Source organism: Trachurus japonicus, chromosome 24 (assembly GCF_045865225.1).
Source record: "Trachurus japonicus isolate A0001 chromosome 24, Traja_1.0".
Classification (NCBI taxonomy): Eukaryota; Metazoa; Chordata; class Actinopteri; order Carangiformes; family Carangidae; genus Trachurus; species Trachurus japonicus.
Genome location: NC_140930.1, coordinates 3,858,060 through 3,880,174, shown reverse-complemented (window position 1 = coordinate 3,880,174; position 22,115 = coordinate 3,858,060). Strand labels below are relative to the sequence as shown.

Sequence of the window (22,115 nt, the reverse complement as noted above, 5' to 3'; positions counted from 1 at the left end):
TATTTACACTGAATCATCTCACTCATTCTGATTATTACAGTGATGAAGCTCATTTCTCTCTCATTGTCTCCATCAGTGACTGAACAGAAGGTCGGTGATGATGATGATGAGGTGACGTTGACCTGCTCTGTGAAGTCGTATGAGGAATTCTGTAGACACTCAGTTCAGTGGCTGTTTGATGATGAAGATAAAAACATGAAGACGTCTCAGTTTTCCTGTTCTGACTCTGTCAAGATTAAAACGTCTGAATTTAATCAGAAGAAGAAATCACTGAGTTGTAAAGTGACAGATCGCCATGGAAACACAGAGAAGCTGTTTGAGTTCAAGACTCAGAGATCAACAGGTGAGATGATGATGAGTTCTATCTCTCTCTCTCTCTGGGTGGAGTCATTTGCTTCAGTTAAAACTGAGAATTATTGATTTTGTTTCAGACATAATTAATTCTACCACTGCGACTAATAAGTATAATAAATAAATGAGTTAGTTCCTCTTTCACATCAGTCTGATCTCATGAAAGAAACATGACGTGTTTTATCTTTGTTCATTTTGTTCAGGTGGAGAAACAACATCAACGACAACAACGACACCAAAATCAGCCGTTTACCCGACAACAAAAACCAACATGATGACACCAGAGGGGACAAACAAGAAGTCAACCAACACTCAAGGTAATGACTCAATGTCTCTTTCTCTCTCTCTCTCTCTCTCTCTCTCTGACTCTGTCTCTGACTCTTGGTCCTCTCTGTCCTCAGGTGTGTGGTGGGTGTACCTGTTGGTGGGCGTGGCCTCAGTGTTTCTGGTGGTCGTGGTCGTTTGGTTCCTCATCAGACAGAAGAAGAAGAAAACTTCAGGTGAGAAGATTCACAGGTGAAACGAGTCTGAGCCACAAACTGAGATTAAACTCAATTTATATCTATTTAATTTGCAGGGAACCAAACTAAACTGTCCTTCACACCTACCTCCATTCAATTATTAAATGGTGCAAGATAGTGTGTGTACGCGAGTGAGACATTCATAAAGGGATTGTGCAATGAAAACCAATAACGGTATAGGGAAGTACAATAGAATAACAGGAGTGCAATAAAATTGTGTTTTTGTATTTTGTGATGTGCTACATGTGACAAATTTCTCCTCAGGGAGACGATACTGTATAAAAGGAACTAAATAACTTGTTGTTTTTATTCCAGAGATGGAACCTGAGACAGATCAGAACCAGGCCGATCCTGAAGACGTCGCCTACGTCTCCGTCAGCTTCACTAAGACGACCAGGACCAGAGACCAGGTGAGTCCAGTTTGACACCATGTGACCTGCAGCTGAACCAGCACTTCACTGTCTGACCTGTGTGTGGCGCTGTGTCCTCCAGGTCAAAGGTCATGATGATGATGATGATGATGATGCTGCTGTGATCTACAGCACCGTCAGAGCTCCGCCCCCTTCCTCCTCCTCTGACCCCCGTGACCTCTACGCCACCGTCAACAAACCAAAGAAGTGACGGATGGTTCAGTGATGATGATCCTGTTGTTTCTGCTCTTCGCTTCAGTTTATTAAAACTGTTAGAAAATATTAAAGCAGCAAATTAGAACTGTAGTTTATCACTGAGACCGGACTGGACTGGACTGAACCGGACTGGATTGGATTAGACCGGAAACCAGACCAATCCCAACAGGACCGGATTAGATTGAACTGGACCGGACTGGAATACAATGGACTGAACTGGACTCTACTGGACCAGATCAGACTGGATTGGACTGGACCTTAAAGGACCAGACTAGACTAGACTGGACTGGACTGGACTGGACTGGACTGGACTAGACTAGACTAGACTAGACTAGACTAGACTGGACTGGACTAGATTGATCAGGACGGGCCTCGACTAGACTAGACTAGACTGGACTGGACCTTAAAGGACCAGACTAGACTAGAATGGACTGGATTGGACTAGACTAGACCAGACTAGACTAGGTTTCACTGGACTGGACTGGACTAGACTAGACTAGATTGATCTGGATGGGACGAGACTAGACTAGACTGGACTGGACTGGACCCAACTGAACCAGACTGGATACGACCAGACTGGACTGTACAGAATGGAACCCGACTGAGCCTGACCCAACAAGAACAGACCATACTGGACTGCACCGGACTAGACTGGACCGGACTGGACTGGACCGGATTAGTCCTGTCCTGTGTTCAGGTTGGACTGGATCTTTGGGTCTGATCTAACCTGTGACCTGAGGCAGAGAGAGACGACGCCCTCTAGAGGTGGAGAGTGACTGATGTTCTGCTTCCTGCTGGTCACATGTTGTGGTTCATGTTGTTCAGTATGGAGGCTCATTAGTGTCCATGTGACTGAAGAATCTGAAAGTCATTTTAATGAGAAACGTTTTCAACATAAAGAGTTTGTGTCTCAGAACAATGAAAACCTTAAAGCTACAAACTGCTCAGGTTGAGTTGTCCTCATGCAGACACAGAGCAGGAGCTGTCCACTTCCTGTCTCATTGTTGTGACTTTTGTCTGTAGCTGCTTCATACATAAGATATTAATACACAGTGTTACTGTTCACAGCTTTGTCAAGTTTCATTGTTTTGTTTTGTTCGGTTTTATAATTAAAGCTTCTTTTTTTGCCACATGTTTCATAGTCTCAGTTTTTGTCTTTGAATTCCAGAAATCATGGAACAAATGACACCCAGAAACACTACAATATAGGCTACATTAGGCTACATTGTATCATGAAATACACTCTCACATGCTGTTCATAGAGACGTGACAAGTGGGGCGCAACAAGCTGGTGGCCAACTGTGGTCACTGCTCACATGAATGATTAACCTACAGTATTTCAATTTCCTGGTTTTTGCGCGTCTGTATTTTTTTCCTCACTAGTTTTTATTTGCATATAAAACTAATTTGCCTCGATGACTCTCGATTGGCTATATGCACCAGATTTCATGGTTGTTTACCGGCAAAACTGAAAAGAGATGGATGAAGAGAGGGAAAACACAGAATATAGAGGCCGTGCCTGAAAAAACAAGCATGTCGCCCTGAATTTTCCTCTGTTGTATTCAAGGTTATAGTGTGAGAAATATGATCCGCTGTAAACACTGTGTATTTTATTTTGAAAATCAGCCAGGTGTTTCGTTTGGTTCACCTCAACGCTCTGCAGCATTCACCACACTCCTCAGTGTGTGTGTGTGTGTGTGTGTGAGAGGTCATTGGGGTGGTTAGTCTGAGGGGGTCACACCTCCACAAATGAACACTTCCCCCTGACTTCTCAGAAAGCAGCTCAGAGACAGAAAGAGGAACCAACAGTGACACCTCGTCTTATCTGATCGTTCTCAGCTGCTGCAGCGTCGCCATGTTGCTCCACAAGCGATGACCTTTCCCTTTGTCCTCACGCTACTCTGCATGTATTACCATAGTAACGGCGATACTAATACTCTTTAAAGTCACAGCAGATGACTGGAGACCCCCCCCCCAGTTAAAATCATAATAAATATTAAGTGACTTAAATTTCCCAATGTTTTAACTTTGACCTGTAGTGAGTGTACGAACAGAAAGTCACACCTCTCTCACCACAGGAAGTGGAGGCTGAGTTGGTCTCAGACTAAACGAGTTCTCACACTTTGACAGCGAGTGAGACAGAGACAGAAACATGACGGCTGAGCTCAGGTGGATTTTCCTGCTGCTTCACTTCACAGGTAAAAACTCACATTAAAGAAACACGACCAGTAAATGAGTGGATTTGTCTTGATGTAAAATGATCCTCACAGGAAGTCGTCTTCTAACTCACTGTTTGTCTCTTTTCTCAGCTGCAGCAGCTGGAGGAAACGTTGCAGTTGTCGCTGTCAGAGACGGAGATGTTGTCACTTTACCTTGTTATGTTGGGACAGGTGATCAGAGGAGATGTGATGGTACGACATGGTTCTTCAGAGCTTCAGGAAGCAGCTCATATGTACCAGTGTTTGAACGTGGGGAGTTTCATGCAGACGTCAGATCTAAGTCAGACGGACTGAGAGTCACAGAGAAATGTTCTCTGGTTATAGAGAAGGTCTCAGTAGATGATGCTGGTCGGTACGACTGCAGACAGGTCAGAGAGGGAGAGGGATGGCTACAAGTTGAAGATGCTCTGGTTTTTCTGTCTGTCGTCACCAGTGAGTATTTACACTGAATCATCTCACTCATTCTGATTATTACAGTGATGAAGCTCATTTCTCTCTCATTGTCTCCATCAGTGACTGAACAGAAGGTCGGTGGTGATGAGGTGATGTTGACCTGCTCTGTGAGGTCGTATGGAGGACAATGTGAACACTCAGTTCAGTGGCTGTTTGATGATGAAGATAAAAACATGAAGACGTCTCAGTTTTCCTGTTCTGACTCTGTCAAGATTAAAACGTCTGAATTTAATCAGAAGATGAAATCACTGAGGTGTAAAGTTACAGATGTAAACAAGAAGCTGTTTGAGTTCAAGACTCAGAGATCAACAGGTGAGGAGATGATGAGCTCTCTCTCTCTCTCTGTACGTGGAGTCATTTGCTTCAGTTAAAATAGAGAATTGATTATTGATTTTGTTCTTACATTTCATTAATTAATTCAGACAAAATTTGTTCTGCGACTGCGACTACTAAGTATAATAAATAAATGAGAGAGGTTCCTCTTTCACATTAGTCTGATCTTATGACGTAAGCGTGAAGTGTTTTATCTTTGTTCACTCTATTCAGATGCAGACACACCAACGACAACAACAACAAACATGAAGAAACCAGAGGGGACAAAGAAGATTCAAGGTAATAACTGAATGTCTCTCTTTCTTTTTGTGGGTGGAGTCATTTGCTTCAGGTAAAACAGATCATTGATTATTGATTTTGTTCCTACATTTCATTAATTAATTCAAACATCATTAATTACTTTTTATTAATTAATTATTAGTTATTAATTAAAACTACAACTGCGACTATTAATAATTATAAATGAGGAAGTTCCTTTTTTAAATACTCCTATCTCATGTCGTGTTTCATCTTTTTTCACTTTGTTCAGGTGGAGACAAACCGCCACCACAAACAACAGCAGCAACAACCAACACAACGACATCAGAGCGGACAAACAACAGTCAGTCAACCAACACTCAAGGTAATGACTGAATGTCTCTCTCTCTCTCTCTCTCTGACTCTTTGTCCTCCCTGTCCTCAGGTGTGTGGTGGGTGTACCTGTTGGTGGGCGTGGCCTCAGTGTTTCTGGTGGTCGTGGTCGTTTGGTTCCTCATCAGACAGAAGAAGAAGAAAACTTCAGGTGAGAAGATTCACAGGTGAAACGAGTCTAAACCACAGACTGAGATTAAACTCAATTTATATCTATTTAACTTGCAGGGAACCAAACTAAACTGTCCTTCACACCTACCTCCATTAAATTATTAAATAGTGCAAGATAGTGTGTGTGTGTGAGTGAGAGATTCATAAAGGGATTGTGCAATAAAAACAAATGATGGTTTAGGGAAGTGCAATAGAATAATAGGAGTGCAATAACATTTTGTTTTTGTATTTTGTGATGTGCTACATGCAACAAATTTCTCCTCAGGGAGACGATAAAAGCAACTAACTAAATAACTTATTTTTTTTCATTCCAGAGATGGAACCTGAGACAGATCAGAACCAGGCCGATCCTGAAGACATCACCTACGTCTCCGTCAGCTTCGCTATGACGACCAGGACCAGAGACCAGGTGAGTCCAGTTTGACACCATGTGACCTGCAGCTGAACCAGCACTTCACTGTCTGACCTGTGTGTGGCGCTGTGTCCTCCAGGTCAAAGGTCATGATGATGATGATGATGATGATGCTGTGACCTACAGCACCGTCAGAGCTCCGCCCCCTTCCTCCTCCTCTGACCCCCGCGACCTCTACGCCACCGTCAACAAACCAAAGAAGTGACGGATGGTTCAGTGATGATGATTCTGTTGTTTCTGCTCTTCGCTTCAGTTTATTAAAACTGTTAGAAAATATTAAAGCAGAAAATTAGAAACGTAGTTTATCACTGAGACTGGACTGGACTAGACTGAACCGGACTGGACTGGACTAGACTAGACTAGACTAGACTAGACTAGACTAGACTAGACTGGACCAATCCCAACAGGACTAGATTGGATTGAACTGGACCAGACTGGAATACAATGGACTGAACTGGACTCTACTGGATTGGATCTGGCCAAACCCGACAGGACTGGATTGCATTGAACTGGACCGGACTGGAATACAATGGACTGAACTGGACTCTACTGGACCGGATCAGACTGAACTGGATTGGACTGGACTGGACTGGACTGGACTAGACTAGACTAGACTAGACTGGACTGGACCTTAAAGGACCAGACTAGAGTAGAGTAGAGTAGAGTAGAGTAGAGTAGACTAGACTAGACTAGACTAGACTAGACTGGACTGGATCTTGAGGGACCAGACTTGACTAGACTGGACTGGACCAGACCAGTATTAACTGGAGTGGACTGGATCTAACTGAACCAGACTGGATTCGACCAGACTGGACTGTACAGAATGGAACCCGACTGGACCTGACCCGACCAGACCAGACCAGACCATACTGGACCGGACTACACTGGACTGGACTGGACTGGACTGGACCAATCCTGTCCTGTGTTCAGGTTGGGCTGGATCTTTGGGTCTGATCTAACCTGTGACCTGAGGCAGAGAGACGACGCCCTCTAGAGGTGGAGAGTGAGTGATGTTCTGCTTCCTGCTGGTCACATGTTGTGGTTGATGTTGTTCAGTATGGAGGCTCATTAGTGTCCATGTGACTGAAGAATCTGAAAGTCATTTTAACTCTTTGACTGCCAGCCATTCTCACAGCAGCTTCCTCCAGCTTGCCAGGCATTTTCCAGCTTTTTGACTGATTTTCATAGACCCACCATATATTATGTACTGTTACTACATACACATTCAACCCATCAAAGGAAAGATGAGGGTCTCTAGTTTCCAGCAAAAAAACCTGTTTGTTTCTATCTTGTTCCAGTCTTGTGGAATTGGCGGTTGAATATAGGTTGGTTTAGCCCAAAATGCCATTTTGGCACCAAAATCTTGAGAAAAAGAGGTTTTTGTGTCGGCTGTCATTTTCAGGTGAACCAGTACAATTGGCTCCTTTATATTTTGCTTTAGTGATGCCTCAGCATCTGTACAGTTGTTCTCTTGTAAACAACAACTAAATCAACACTGACAAATGACTTTTGATGACAAAAGACAAAACATTTAGCTACTGACACACACTACTGCAGCCTTTTTTCTTTCTTTTCTTTGAGTTACAACTTTTTCTTTCCTTTTTTTAGTGTGTGTGCGTGGTGCGTGACGTGTGCGTGTGCATGTACGTGTGCGTGTGTCTGTGCGTGCGTGTGTGTGTGTGTGCGTGTGTTCGGATCAGTTCGACAGGTTTTTGTAGCCGAAACACGGCGCTTTAGATCAGATCCAGCTTCCTCTGGTCAGCAGGCAGCGGTCTCACTCACTCTCGTCTCACACACACATACACACATACACACACACACACACAGCCCCCTGAACTCACAGCCACAGACATGTACGCTCACAACATCACTCCCACCATCTTTAGCTCTCCTCTCGTCACGTTCGCTGGCGCCGTCCGCTCCTCATCCACACTAGATCGCGGGATTTTCAAGCTGCTATCTGAGTGATTTCTCGCAAAATCTGGCGACTTTCCAAACGCTCTTGATGACTAACGACGAGCGATCAACGGGGTTGTTGTCACTAACGTTTGTGCTTTGTATCACGGAGCTGCACGGAGCTTCGACGAGCTGCCGAGCCGCCATGAGCCCCGCCGCCGCCCCCTAAGCTCTCACCGGCGGCCAGAGTGTCACGGAGCGGCGCCGCTGCAGTCAGACACCCGCTCCGCTCCGTGAGGGGGGAAAAACACGCTATATTTTTTATATCTCTCAATCCAAATGTGTTTTTCTGCACTTTATTTTGATGATACAAGTCTGATCTTCACAGAGGAGTAGGGCAAGACATTCAACATGGCGTTGCAATTAAAAAAACGCTAAGACGAGTTATCTCGTCTTTGGCAGACTACGCTTGGATTCGCTAAGACGAGATAACTCGTCTTTGGCAGTCAAAGAGTTAATGAGAAACGTTTTCAACATCAAGAGTTTGTGTCTCAGAACAATGAAAACCTTAAAGGTGCAGTATGTAAGAATGTGGCCAAAAACGGTTACTGCAGTCAAATTCAAAACACAGTGATCTCGTTTTTTCTCCCAGTCGTAGCGGCAGCTCAGTGGAAGCTTAACTGGCAGACCGGAGGCTGAAATGCCACTGACGCCACCGTGACTGGGAGAGAGGGCTAGGTGGCGCAACATGCCAACACGTAAATTCAAAACATAAACATGATTTGCAGTCTGCAAAAAAATATTTTTAATGCGAATACTCTGGCTGTACTATTGTTGTTGGTTATCATGTTATATGAACATTATTCCTGAGTCTCTGTGACATATTAGGAGGATTTTACGGCCAGTTGCTTTAGATTTCTTACATACTGTACCTTTTAAAGCTACAAACTGCTCAGGTTGAGTTGTCCTCATGCAGACACAGAGCAGGAGCTGTCCACTTCCTGTCTCATTGTTGTGACTTTTGTCTGTAGCTGCTTCATACATTAGATATTAATACACAGTGTTACTGTTCACTGCAGCTTTGTCAAGTTTCATTGGTTATTATAATTAAAGCTTCTTTTTTTTGCTCCATGTTTCATAGTCAGAGTTTTTGTGTTTGAATTCCAGAAATCATGGAACCAATGACACCCAGAAACACTACAATATAGGCTACATTAGACTACATTGTATCATGAAATACACTCTCACATGCTGTTCATAGAGACGTGACAAGTGGGGCGCGACAAGCTGGTGGCCAACTGTGGTCACTGCTCACAGGAATGATTAACCTACAGTATTTCAATTTTGTGGTTTTTGCGTGTCTGTATTTTTTTCCTCACTAGTTTTTATTTGCATATAAAACTAATTTGCCTCGATGACTCTCGATTGGCTATATGCACCAGATTTCATGGTTGTTTACCGGCAAAACTGAAAAGAGATGGATGAAGAAAAAAACACAGAATATAGAGGCCGTGCCTGAAAAACAAGCATGTGGCCCTGAATTTCCCTCTGTTGTATTCAAGGTTATAGTGTAGGAAATACTCTGCATGTGTTACCATAGTAACGGTGATACTAATACTCTTTAAAGTCACAGCAGATGACTGGAGAACCCCCCCCCCCCAGTTAAAATCATCATAAATATTAAGTGACTAAAATTTCCCAATGTTTTAACTTTGACCTGTGGTGAGTGTACGAACAGAAAGTCACACGTCTCTCACCACAGGAAGTGGAGGCTGAGTTGATCTCAGACTAAACGAGTTCTCACACTTTGACAGCGAGTGAGACAGAGACAGAAACATGACGGCTGAGCTCAGGTGGATTTTCCTGCTGCTTCACTTCACAGGTAAAAACTCACATTAAAGAAACACGACCAGTAAATGAGTGGATTTGTCTTGATGTAAAATGATCCTCACAGGAAGTCGTCTTCTAACTCACTGTTTGTCTCTTTTCTCTTTTCTCAGCTGCAGCAGCTGAACAAGACGTTTCATATGTCACTGTCAGGAAGGGAGATGATGTCACTTTACCTTGTTATGTTGGGACAGGTGATCAGAGGAGATGTGATGGTACCTGGACCTTCAGTGCTTCAAGAAGCAGCACAGTAACAGTGTTTGAACGTGGGAAGTTTCATGCAGACGTCAGATCTAAGTCAGACAGACTGAGAGTCACAGAGAAATGTTCTCTGGTTATAGAGAAGGTCTCAGTAGATGTTGCTGGTCAGTACATCTGCAGAGAGTTGAGAAAGGGACGACAACAAGGTGAAGATGCTTGGGTCCTTCTGTCTGTTGTCACCAGTGAGTATTTACACTGAATCATCTCACTCATTCTGATTATTACAGTGATGAAGCTCATTTCTCTCTCATTGTCTCCATCAGTGACTGAACAGAAGGTCGGTGATGATGATGATGAGGTGATGTTGACCTGCTCTGTGACGACGTATAATGGACAGTGTAGACACTCAGTTCAGTGGCTGTTTGATGATGAAGATAAAAACATGGAGACGTCTCAGTTTTCCTGTTCTGACTCTGTCAAGATTAAAACGTCTGAATTTAATCAGAAGAAGAAATCACTGAGTTGTAAAGTGACAGATCGCCATGGAAACACAGAGAAGCTGTTTGAGTTCAAGACTCAGAGATCAACAGGTGAGGAGATGATGAGTTCTATCTCTCTCTCTCTCTGGGTGGAGTCATTTGCTTCAGTTAAAACTGAGAATTATTGATTTTGTTTCAGACATAATTAATTCTACCACTGCGACTAATAAGTATAATAAATAAATGAGTTAGTTCCTCTTTCACATCAGTCTGATCTCATGAAAGAAACATGACGTGTTTTATCTTTGTTCATTTTGTTCAGGTGGAGAAATAACATCAACGACAACAACGACACCAAAATCAGCCGTTTACCCGACAACAAAAACCAACATGATGACACCAGAGGGGACAAACAAGAAGTCAACCAACACTCAAGGTAATGACTCAATGTCTCTTTCTCTCTCTCTCTCTCTCTCTCTCTCTGACTCTGTCTCTGACTCTTGGTCCTCTCTGTCCTCAGGTGTGTGGTGGGTGTACCTGTTGGTGGGCGTGGCCTCAGTGTTTCTGGTGGTCGTGGTTGTTTGGTTCCTCATCAGACAGAAGAAGAAGAAAACTTCAGGTGAGAAGATTCACAGGTGAAACGAGTCTGAGCCACAAACTGAGATTAAACTCAATTTATATCTATTTAATTTGCAGGGAACCAAACTAAACTGTCCTTCACACCTACCTCCATTCAATTATTAAATGGTGCAAGATAGTGTGTGTACGCGAGTGAGACATTCATAAAGGGATTGTGCAATGAAAACCAATAACGGTATAGGGAAGTACAATAGAATAACAGGAGTGCAATAAAATTGTGTTTTTGTATTTTGTGATGTGCTACATGTGACAAATTTCTCCTCAGGGAGACAATACTGTATAAAAGGAACTAAATAACTTGTTGTTTTTATTTCAGAGATGGAACCTGAGACGGATCAGAACCAGGCCGATCCTGAAGACGTCGCCTACGTCTCCGTCAGCTTCGCTAAGGCGACCAGGACCAGAGACCAGGTGAGTCCAGTTTGACACCATGTGACCTGCAGCTGAACCAGCACTTCACTGTCTGACCTGTGTGTGGCGCTGTGTCCTCCAGGTCAAAGGTCATGATGATGATGATGATGATGCTGCTGTGATCTACAGCACCGTCAGAGCTCCGCCCCCTTCCTCCTCCTCTGACCCCCGCGACCTCTGCTCCACGGTCAACAAACCAAAGAAGTGACGGATGGTTCAGTGATGATGATCCTGTTGTTTCTGCTCTTCGCTTCAGTTTATTAAAACTGTTAGAAAATATTAAAGCAGCAAATTAGAAACGTAGTTTATCACTGAGACTGAACTGGACTGGACTGAACCGGACTGGACTGGACGGGGCTAGACTGGATCAGACTGGCCTGGACTAGACAGACTAGACTGGATTGGATTGGATTGGACCGGAAACCAGACCAATCCCAACAGGACCGGATTAGATTGAACTGGACCGGACTGGAATACAATGGACTGAACTGGACTCTACTGGACCAGATCAGACTGGATTGGACTGGACCTTAAAGGACCAGACTAGACTAGACTGGACTGGACTGGACTGGACTGGACTAGACTAGACTAGACTAGACTAGACTAGACTGGACTGGACTAGATTGATCAGGACGGGCCTCGACTAGACTAGACTAGACTGGACTGGATTGGACTAGACTAGACCAGACTAGATTGATCTGGATGGGACGAGACTAGACTAGACTGGACTGGACTGGACCCAACTGAACCAGACTGGATACGACCAGACTGGACTGTACAGAATGGAACCCGACTGGACCTGACCCGACCAGAACAGACCATACTGGACTGCACCGGACTAGACTGGACTGGACTGGACTGGACCGGACCAGTCCTGTCCTGTGTTCAGGTTGGGCTGGATCTTTGGGTCTGATCTAACCTGTGACCTGAGGCAGAGAGAGACGACGCCCTCTAGAGGTGGAGAGTGAGTGATGTTCTGCTTCCTGCTGGTCACATGTTGTGGTTCATGTTGTTCAGTATGGAGGCTCATTAGTGTCCATGTGACTGAAGAATCTGAAAGTCATTTTAATGAGAAACGTTTTCAACATAAAGAGTTTGTGTCTCAGAACAATGAAAACCTTAAAGCTACAAACTGCTCAGGTTGAGTTGTCCTCATGCAGACACAGAGCAGGAGCTGTCCACTTCCTGTCTCATTGTTCTGACTTTTGTCTGCAGCTGCTTCATACATCAGATATTAATACACAGTGTTACTGTTCACAGCTTCGTCAAGTTTCATTGGTTTTGTTTTGTTTTTATAATTAAAGCCTCTTTGTTTTGCTCCATGTGTCATAGTCTCAGTTTTTGTGTTTGAATTCCAGAAGTCATGGAACAAATGACACCCAGAAACACTACAATATAGGCTACATTAGGCTACATTGTATCATGAAATACACTCTCACATCTCTGTTCATAGAGACGTGACAGGTGGGGCGCCACAAGCTGGTGACCAACTGTGGTCACTGCTCACAGGAATGATTAACCTACAGTATTTCAATTTCGTGGTTTTTGCACGTCTGTATTTTTTTCCTCACTAGTTTTTATTTGCATATTAAATTAATTTGCCTCGATGACTCTCGATTGGCTATATGCACCAGATTTCATGGTTGTTTACCGGCAAAACTGAAAAGAGATGGATGAAGAGAGGGATAACACAGAATATAGAGGCCGTGGCTGAAAAAACAAGCATGTCGCCCTGAATTTCCCTCTGTTGTATTCAAGGTTATAGTGTAGGAAATATGATCCGCCGAAAACACTGTGTATTTTATTTTGAAAATCAACCAGGTGTTTCGTTTGGTTCACCTCAACGCTCTGCAGCATTCACCACACTCCTCAGTGTGTGTGTGTGTGTGTGTGTGTGTAAGAGGTCATTAGGTTGGTTAGTCTGAGGGGGTCAGACCTCTACAAATGGACATTTCCCCCTGACTTCTCAGAAAGCAGCTCAGAGACAGAAAGAGGAACCAACAGGTCTGAGATCAGTGACATCTCGTCTTATCTGATCGTTCTAAACTGCTGCAGTGTCGCAATGTTGCTCCACGAGCGATGACCTTTCCTTTGTCCTCACGCTACTCTGCATGTGTTCCCATTAGTAACGGTGATACTAATACTCTTTAAAGTCACAGAAGGTGATTGGAGGACCCCCCCCCCCCCTCAGTCAAAATCATCATAAACATCATAAACATGAAGCGACTGAAAGTTCCTAATGTTTTAGCTTTGACCTGTAGTGATGTCACTAATAGGAAGTGGTACGCCTCACTCCACAGGAAGTGGAGGCTGAGTTGATCTCAGACTAAACGAGTTCTCACACTTTGACAGCGAGTGAGACAGAGACAGAAACATGACGGCTGAGCTCAGGTGGATTTTCCTGCTGTTTCACTTCACAGGTAAAAACTCACATTAAAGAAACACGACCAGTAAATGAGTGGATTTGTCTTGATGTAAAATGATCCTCACAGGAAGTCGTCTTCTAACTCACTGTTTGTCTCTTTTCTCTTTGCTCAGCTGCAGCAACTGGAGTGAAACGTTCATATGTCACTGACAGAGACGGAGCTGGTGTCATGTTACTTTGTTATGTTGGGCCAGTTGGTCAGGAGGGATGTGATGGTACTGTCTGGTTCCACAGAGCTTCAGGAAGCAGATCAGGAGTAACAGTGTTTGAACGTGGGAAGTTTCATGCAGACGTCAGATCTAAGTCAGACAGACTGAGAGTCACAGAGAAATGTTTTCTGGTTATAGAGAAGGTCTCAGTAGATGATGCTGGTCAGTACATCTGCAGACACTACAGACAGAGACGACAGCATGAAGATGCTCTGGTTGATCTGTCTGTTGTCACCAGTGAGTATTTACACTGAATCATCTCACTCATTCTGATTATTACAGTGATGAAGCTCATTTCTCTCTCATTGTCTCCATCAGTGACTGAACAGAAGGTCGGTGGTGATGAGGTGAAGTTGACCTGCTCTGTGAAGTCGTATGATGTATACTGTAGACACTCAGTTCAGTGGCTGTTTGATGATGAAGATAAAAACATGGAGACGTCTCAGTCTTACTGTTCTGACTCTGTCGAGATTAAAACGTCTGAATTTAATCAGAAGATAAAATCACTGAGGTGTAAAGTGACAGATCACCGTGGAAACACAGAGAAGCTGTTTGAGTTCAAGACTCAGAGATCAACAGGTGAGGAGATGATGAGCTCTCTCTCTGTAGTTGGAGTCATTTGCTTCAGTTAAAACAGATAATGTATTATTTATTTTGTTCTTACATTTCATTCTTTAATTCAGCCATAATTATTTCTACTACTGTGATTAAATGAGGAAGTTCTTCTTTCACATCAGTCCTAACTCATGACGTGTTTCATCTTTTTTCACTTTGTTCAGGTGGAGACACAACACCACCAACAACCACAGCAGCAGCAGCAACAACAACATCGGCTGTTGACCTGACAACAACAACCAACATAATGACATCAGAGGGGACAAACAACCAGAAGTCAACAAACACTCAAGGTATCACTCTATGCAGTAAAGAGACTACTCATAGCTTTAAAGATATTCCAAAATGAAGCGCATACTTAATGAACAGTGAAGCCTTGCTGCCTCAGATTCTGTTGTCAGAGCTGAGAAAAAGTATTAAAACACACAATTCATGTTTTGACTATGTTTTATGGATGATATTGCACTGCGTGATGCTGGATTAATATTGTGTGACCTATGCACCTCATGCACATACAATAGACTTTATTCTGCTGCACTTTAAATGTGTTGTTTAATTGATTGAATAGGCGGGATGTTTCTGATAAAGTAGATTGTATGTAATGTTGCTGTTTCTACTGAAGAAAGTGAAATAAATTATGATAATAAAATCCGGGAAAAAAGAAAAAAAAACACTCAAGGTAATGATTGAGTGTCTCTCTCTCTCTCTGACTCTTTGTCCTTCCTGTCCTCAGGTGTGTGGTGGGTGTACCTGTTGGTGGGCGTGGCCTCAGTGTTTCTGGTGGTCGTGGTCGTTTGGTTCCTCATCAGACAGAAGAAGAAGAAAACTTCAGGTGAGAAGATTCACAGGTGAAACGAGTCTGAGCCACAAACTGAGATTAAACTCAATTTATATCTATTTAACTTGCAGGGAAACAAACTAAACTGTCCTTCACACCTACCTCCATTAAATTATTAAATAGTGCAAGATAGTGTGTGTGTGTGAGTGTGAGATGTATAAAGGGATTGTGCAATAAAAATCAATGACGGCATAGGGAAGTGCAATAGAATAATAGGAGTGCAATTAAATAATCAGTGCAATAGAAATAATGAGATGCAGTATGGGTAGCCTACATGTGCAATAGGAAGAGCGTGTCCAATAGGGGGGGCGACCGCCATTCCGAAGGACCGCCATTCCGACGGTCTGCCAGTCCGAAAATTCCCGAAGGTCCGTCATTTCGAACTTCCCGAGGGGCCGCCGTTCCGAATGTGTTTTATTTTGAAAATTGACCGGATTCTCTCGTGGTTTGACTTCCTGCCCGGCTTGACACGACGCGCCGCGGGGACAGCGCCCGACCGGCCCCTCCCCCTCCCCCTCCGCCTCCAAAGTTTCACCCAGGTGCGAGTCTGATGCATTACATCCATGGTCTGATGCAGCCGCGGCACTCCTGCTGAAAATAAATGTCCTTGCTCTGTGCTTTGGTTAGGTTTAGGCAATGTAGAAAGGAGTTGGTTAAGTTTAGTAAAAAGGTTAGGTAGAGGCCAATAAAATCGCAGTTAATATGTATCTCTCCCGGGAGTCGAACCCTGATCCACCGCGTCAAAAGCAGATGCTCTAACCACTACGCTACCACCACAATTAGGCTTGTTTACTCTGTGCCGTAAACCATTCAAGATTTTTTCAGGTTCGGAATGGCACCCTTTCTTTCAGGTTCGTAATGGCACCCGTTTCCCATAAATAATTAAGGGTCGGCATTCCGACAAATTAAAGTAAACGTTCGGAGTGGCGGCCCTTCGGAATGGCACCCTGGAACCGTGCAATAGTGCAAATGAGGAGTGTGTGTGTGTCGGTACAGATTGTTTTTTTTAATTAGATGTTTCTGTGCTGATATTAATCTATGCTATATGTAAAGAGACTTTTTTTCCCTCTCCTTTGTGTGTGTTTTTACATTTTGTGATGTGCTACATGTGACAAATCTGTCCTCAGGGAAACAATAAAAGCAACTAACTAACTAAATAACTTGTTGTTTTTATTCCAGAGATGGAACCTGAGACGGATCAGAACCAGGCCGATCCTGAAGACATCGCCTACGTCTCCGTCAGCTTCACTAAGACAACCAGGACCAGAGACCAGGTGAGTCCAGTTTGACAACATGTGACCTGCAGCTGAACCAGCACTTCACTGTCTGACCTGTGTGTGGCGCTGTGTCCTCCAGGTCAAAGGTCATGATGATGATGATGATGATGCTGTGACCTACAGCACCGTCAGAGCTCCGCCCCCTTCCTCCTCCTCTGACCCCCGCGACCTCTACGCCACCGTCAACAAACCAAAGAAGTGACGGATGGTTCAGTGATGATGATCCTGTTGTTTCTGCTCTTCGCTTCAGTTTATTAAAACTGTTAGAAAATATTAAAGCAGCAAATTAGAACTGTAGTTTATCACTGAGACTGGACTGGACCGGATCAGACTGGACTGGACTGGACTGGACTGGACTGGACTCTACTGGATCGGATCAGACTGGACTGGACTGGACTGGATTGGACTGGACTGAACTGAACTGGACTGGACTGGACTGGACTGGATGAGACAGGATTGGATTGAACTGGACCGGACTAAAATACAATGGACTGAACTGGATTCTACTAGACCGGATCAGACTGGACCGGACTGGACTGAACCGCACTGGACTGGACTAGATTGGACCGAACCAGACCAAACCCGACAGGACTGGATTGGATTGAACTGGACCGGACAGGAATACAATGGACTGAACTGGACTCTACTGGACCAGATCAGACTGGATTGGATTGGACTAGACTAGACTAGACTGGATTAGACTAGAGTAGAGTAGAGTAGACTGGATTGTACTAGACTGGACTGGACTGAACCTTAAAGGACCAGACTAGACTAGACTACACTAGATTAGACTAGACAAGACTGAACTGGACCTTAAAGGACCAGACTAGACCAGAATGGACTGGAGTAGACCGGACCCGACTGAATCAGACTGGATTCGACCAGACTGGACTGTACAGAATGGGACCCGACTGGACCTGACCCGACCAGAACAGACCATACTGGACTGCACCGGACCAGGATTTTTGGGTCTGATGTGACCTGTGACCTGAGGCAGAGAGAGACAACGCCCTCTAGAGGTGGAGAGTGAGTGATGTTCTGCTTCCTGCTGGTCACATGTTGTGGTTCATGTTGTTCAGTATGGAGGCTCATTAGTGTCCATGTGACTGAAGAATCTGAAAGTCATTTTAATGAGAAACGTTTTCAACATAAAGAGTTTGTGTCTCAGAACAATGAAAACCTTAAAGCTACAAACTGCTCAGGTTGAGTTGTCCTCATGCAGACACAGAGCAGGAGCTGTCCACTTCCTGTCTCATTATTGTGACTTTTCATTGCATTTTTTGAAATGAGCTTCCATCATTTTCTCTGATTTGTTGTAAATTTTCCCAAAGTGACGTCTGCAGCTGCTTCATACATCAGATATTAATACACAATGTTACTGTTCACAGCTTTGTCAAGTTTCATTGGTTTTTATAAATAAAGTCGTTTTTCTTTGCTCCATGTTTCATCGTCTCAGTTTTTGAGTTTTAATACGTCCCTGTGGTTTCCAGCTGGTGGACGGTGTCTCAGAGGAGACACACACAGTCTTCAGGAAGTCATCAAAGGAAGTGACGATGTCGGTGTGTAGGAAGTGACATCAAAGAACACAAAGTGTTGACATAGTGATGACTTTATAACTGAGAGTCTGTGCATTGTGTTATATGTTAAATTTAATATACAGTATAAGTCTTCAAAAAGGAACACACTGTACACTTCTTATTGGAGTTAAACATGATGCAAGTCCAGTGTGTGTGTTGTTGTTGAGTCACGCTGAGTTGATCACAAAACCACAAACACAAACTGGGCCAATCAGACTCTAGTGAACACAGCAACAAACTCCTCTTCTTCCTCTTTTTCATCTACTTCTTCTTCTCTTGTCTTATCGCAGCAGCACAGTCGTCTGTACAGGCACCACAGCGACGACAGAGAATAAGAGGGAAACAGGAAGTAAACTTTAATGTCATTGGTTGATCCGTCTGTCTGGGTGGGTGAAGGTAAACACACATGCTAGTTACAGATCACTAGCTTTGAGTCCAAGTGTCTGAAATGCTGAGCACATTGATCAGTTGAGGAGGTTCAGGCTGGTTCTGATGACACCTGAACACCTTCCTTTGGAGGTTCATCATGCAGATCCAACTGGGAGGAGACTCTGGAGTCATGAGAGGGACGACACATCCAACATGGCGACTAAGACTGATACTAATACTCTTTATTAAAGGACACAGCAGGTGATTGGAGACACCCCACCCACCTTCAGTGAAATTCATTATAATCATGAAGTGACTGAAAGTTTATCACGCTTTAACTATAAATAAACGAAAAGGACCTGGACTGAAGGCACCAACAGGAGGTGACACGTCTCTCACCACAGGAAGTGGAGGCTGAGTTGATCTCAGACCAAACGAGTTCTCACACTTTGACAGCGAGTGAGACAGAGACAGAAACATGACGGCTGAGCTCAGGTGGATTTTCCTGCTGCTTCACTTCACAGGTAAAAACTCACATTAAAGAAACATTTGTCTTGATGTAAAATGATCCTCACAGGAAGTCGTCTTCTAACTCACTGTTTGTCTCTTTTCTCTTTGCTCAGCTGCAGCAGCTCGAGTAAACGTTTCATATGTGACTGTCAGAGACGGAGATGATGTCACTTTACCTTGTTATGTTGGGACAGGTGATCAGAGGAGATGTGATGATACTGTCTGGATCTTTGGTGCTTCAGGAAGCAGCTCAGTAGTAACAGTGTTTAAATGTGGGAAGTTTCATGCAGACGTCAGATCTAAGTCAGACAGACTGAGAGTCACAGAGAAATGTTCTCTGGTTATAGAGAAGGTCTCAGTAGGTGATGCTGGTCAGTACACCTGCAGAAGGTTTAGAGAGGGATGGCAACATGAAGATGCTCTGGTTTATCTGTCTGTCGTCACCAGTGAGTATTTACACTGAATCATCTCACTCATTAGGGCCGCGGGCAATCGCACCGGGCACTGGTCCCAACAGCTATGAAATAGCTGCAGGGACCAGTGCCCGGGCGAAGCCCGGGCACTACTGTTATTGTGTGGATTTTTTCTTATTAGTGTGACTGCTGAAGCAGTCACACTATTGTTCTTCTGTTTGGCCATTTTCTTCCGCCTTTTTACGGTCTTCTTCTAGTCCTTCATACTTTGTGCTATTTCAACAATTCATATATCAAAACGTGCAGCTTTTTTTGAACTTTATCGGCATTACTTTTCTCTTTTTAACTATTTATACTTTTTCAAATATTTAACTTTTTCACAAAAAATCTCACATTCATCAAAGTCTCAACCTCTCTTCTCCACAACTCCACTGTAGTGTAGGGGGTAGGGTAACTGCTTGCCAACCCTAAGGTCACTGGTTCGAATCCAAGGGAAGAACTCTTGTTATGTTATGTTGAATTCTGCTCTCCTCCCCCGCCTTCAATTGGTTACAGGTGTTTGTTATCTCCTTGATTACTCATACCAGTTTGCAGCACATCATCACATTACAATGAATGACAACAGTTTTGAAAGCAGTGTGCTCTCTGTAGCCGAGTGGCAGAGTAAAGGTTTAGTGATCATATGGTCATGGGTTCGATTCCTGCCTCAGTCTTTTCACTTCATTGCTTGACTTTTGATTCCAATTATTCAGCTGTCATTGGACAGTCTTTGATTCCTCATAGTATAAAGCTCATTGTAACTCAGGTTCTCTGTGGCCATATGGTTAGTGCTCAGCCTGAAATTCACAGACATTTTCATTCTAAGTCATTCAAGCTTGACTCTCAAGCTTTCTTGATGTTGACAGTGTGCAGATCATTAACAGACAACAGTCTCTGCAACTGTGTGTGCACTGTGGCCTAGAGGCAGAGTGGAAGTCTAATGACCATGAGGATGTGGGTTCGATTCTGACCTTGGTCAAACATTTCTATGGTGATCACAGCTTGCACTATTTGCTAATTCTGCAACAGCGTTCAGTTGCTATCAGCAGTCACACCATTTCCATTCTTGGAAATGCTTTTTCTAGTTAGTGTGACTGCTGAAGCAGTCACACTATTGTTCTTCTGTTTGGCCATTTTCTTCCGCCTTTTTACGGTCTTCTTCTAGTCCTTCATACTTTGTGCTATTTCAACAATTCATATATCAAAACGTGCAGCTTCTTTTGAACTTTATCGGCATTACTTTTCTCTTTTTAACTATTTATACTTTTTCAAATATTTAACTTTTTCTGATTTTTTTCAGCTTTATAATGTGTGTGTATTGCGTCTAACGAGCAGAGCCAGAGTGGTGTCAGAGTGGAGAGAGGCAAAAAAACATTCTAGAGTTTTTCTGGCTAAACTGTCAGCATGGCCACAAATTAAACTCTAGACAAATTATTTTCTCCAGTTTTGTAGCCACACTTGTCTTCTGGCTAAAATTCTGGTCAAAAATGCAAAGAGACTTAGATAATAATTTAAAATATTTTTTAAATGCAGCCAGGGAGCTCTCTGCTCTCATTAAGCTCAATGCATTTTTTTCACATCAGCAGGAGAAGGAGCTCAACTTTGTAACTTGCTGTTAAGTGCTTTTTAATTCATTTTAATTCACCAAAAAATAGTCACAGGTCACAAAAAAGTCCTCTTCTTACTTGGTGTGGCTAATTTATATTAATTTATTTTTGTTTTAAGCATCATTGAAAAATCTCACATTCATCAAAGTCTCAACCTCTCTTCTTGACAACTCCTCTGTAGTGTAGGGGTTAGGGTGGCTGTCTGCCAACCCTAAGGTCACTGGTTCGAATCCAAGGGAAGAATTCTTGTTATGTTATGTTGAATTCTGCTCTCCTCCCCCGCCTTCAATTGGTTACAGGTGTTTGTTATCTCCTTGATTACTCGTACCAGTTTGCAGCACATCATCACATTACAATGAATGACAACAGTCTCAAAAGCAGTGTGCTCTCTGTAGCCGAGTGGCAGAGTAAAGGTTTAGTGATCATATGGTCACGGGTTCGATTCCTGCCTCAGTCATTTCACATCATTGCTTGACTTTTGATTCCAATTATTCAGCTGTCATTGGACAGTCTTTGATTCCTCATAGTATAAAGCTCATTGTAACTCAGGTTCTCTGTGGCCATATGGTTAGTGTGTTAGGTGTTGTGCTATTTCAACAATTCATATATCAAAACGTGCAGCTTTCTTTGAACTTTATCGGCGTTACTTTTCTCTTTTTAACTATTTATACTTTTTAAAATATTTAACTTTTTCTGCAAATTAAACTCTAGACAAATTATTTTCTCCAGTTTTGTAGCCACACTTGTCTTCTGGCTAAAATTCTGGTCAAAAATGCAAAGAGACTTAGATAATAATTTTAAATATTTTTTAAATGCAGCCAGGGAGCTCTCTGCTCTCATTCAGCCCAATGCTGAGAATTCTCCACAACTCTGTCTGAAACATGCTTATGTCTGTGCTCTCTGTGGCGAAGTGGCAGAGTAAAGGTTTATTGATCATGAGGTCATGGGTTCGATTCCTTACTTTTTTTTTTAAGCAGAAGCCAGTGATCCTCTTATCAAAGGTTTTC

At 43.3% G+C, this 22,115-nt stretch overlaps 3 long non-coding RNA genes across 3 annotated transcripts in view; all 3 read left to right on the top strand.

The window, feature by feature from the left end:
* LOC146961169 (uncharacterized) overlaps positions 1 to 22,115 on the top strand; it is a 125,340-nt gene that overhangs the window by 42,221 nt on the left and 61,004 nt on the right. The window lies entirely within an intron of this gene.
* LOC146961173 (uncharacterized) lies at positions 10,588 to 11,202 on the top strand. Its single transcript, XR_015035192.1, has 3 exons — positions 10,588 to 10,615; positions 10,700 to 10,798; positions 11,135 to 11,202. It is a non-coding gene; the product is annotated as an uncharacterized LOC146961173 (long non-coding RNA).
* Positions 15,197 to 16,805, top strand: LOC146961172 (uncharacterized). The gene is made up of 3 exons (XR_015035191.1): positions 15,197 to 15,310; positions 16,496 to 16,590; positions 16,673 to 16,805. It is a non-coding gene; the product is annotated as an uncharacterized LOC146961172 (long non-coding RNA).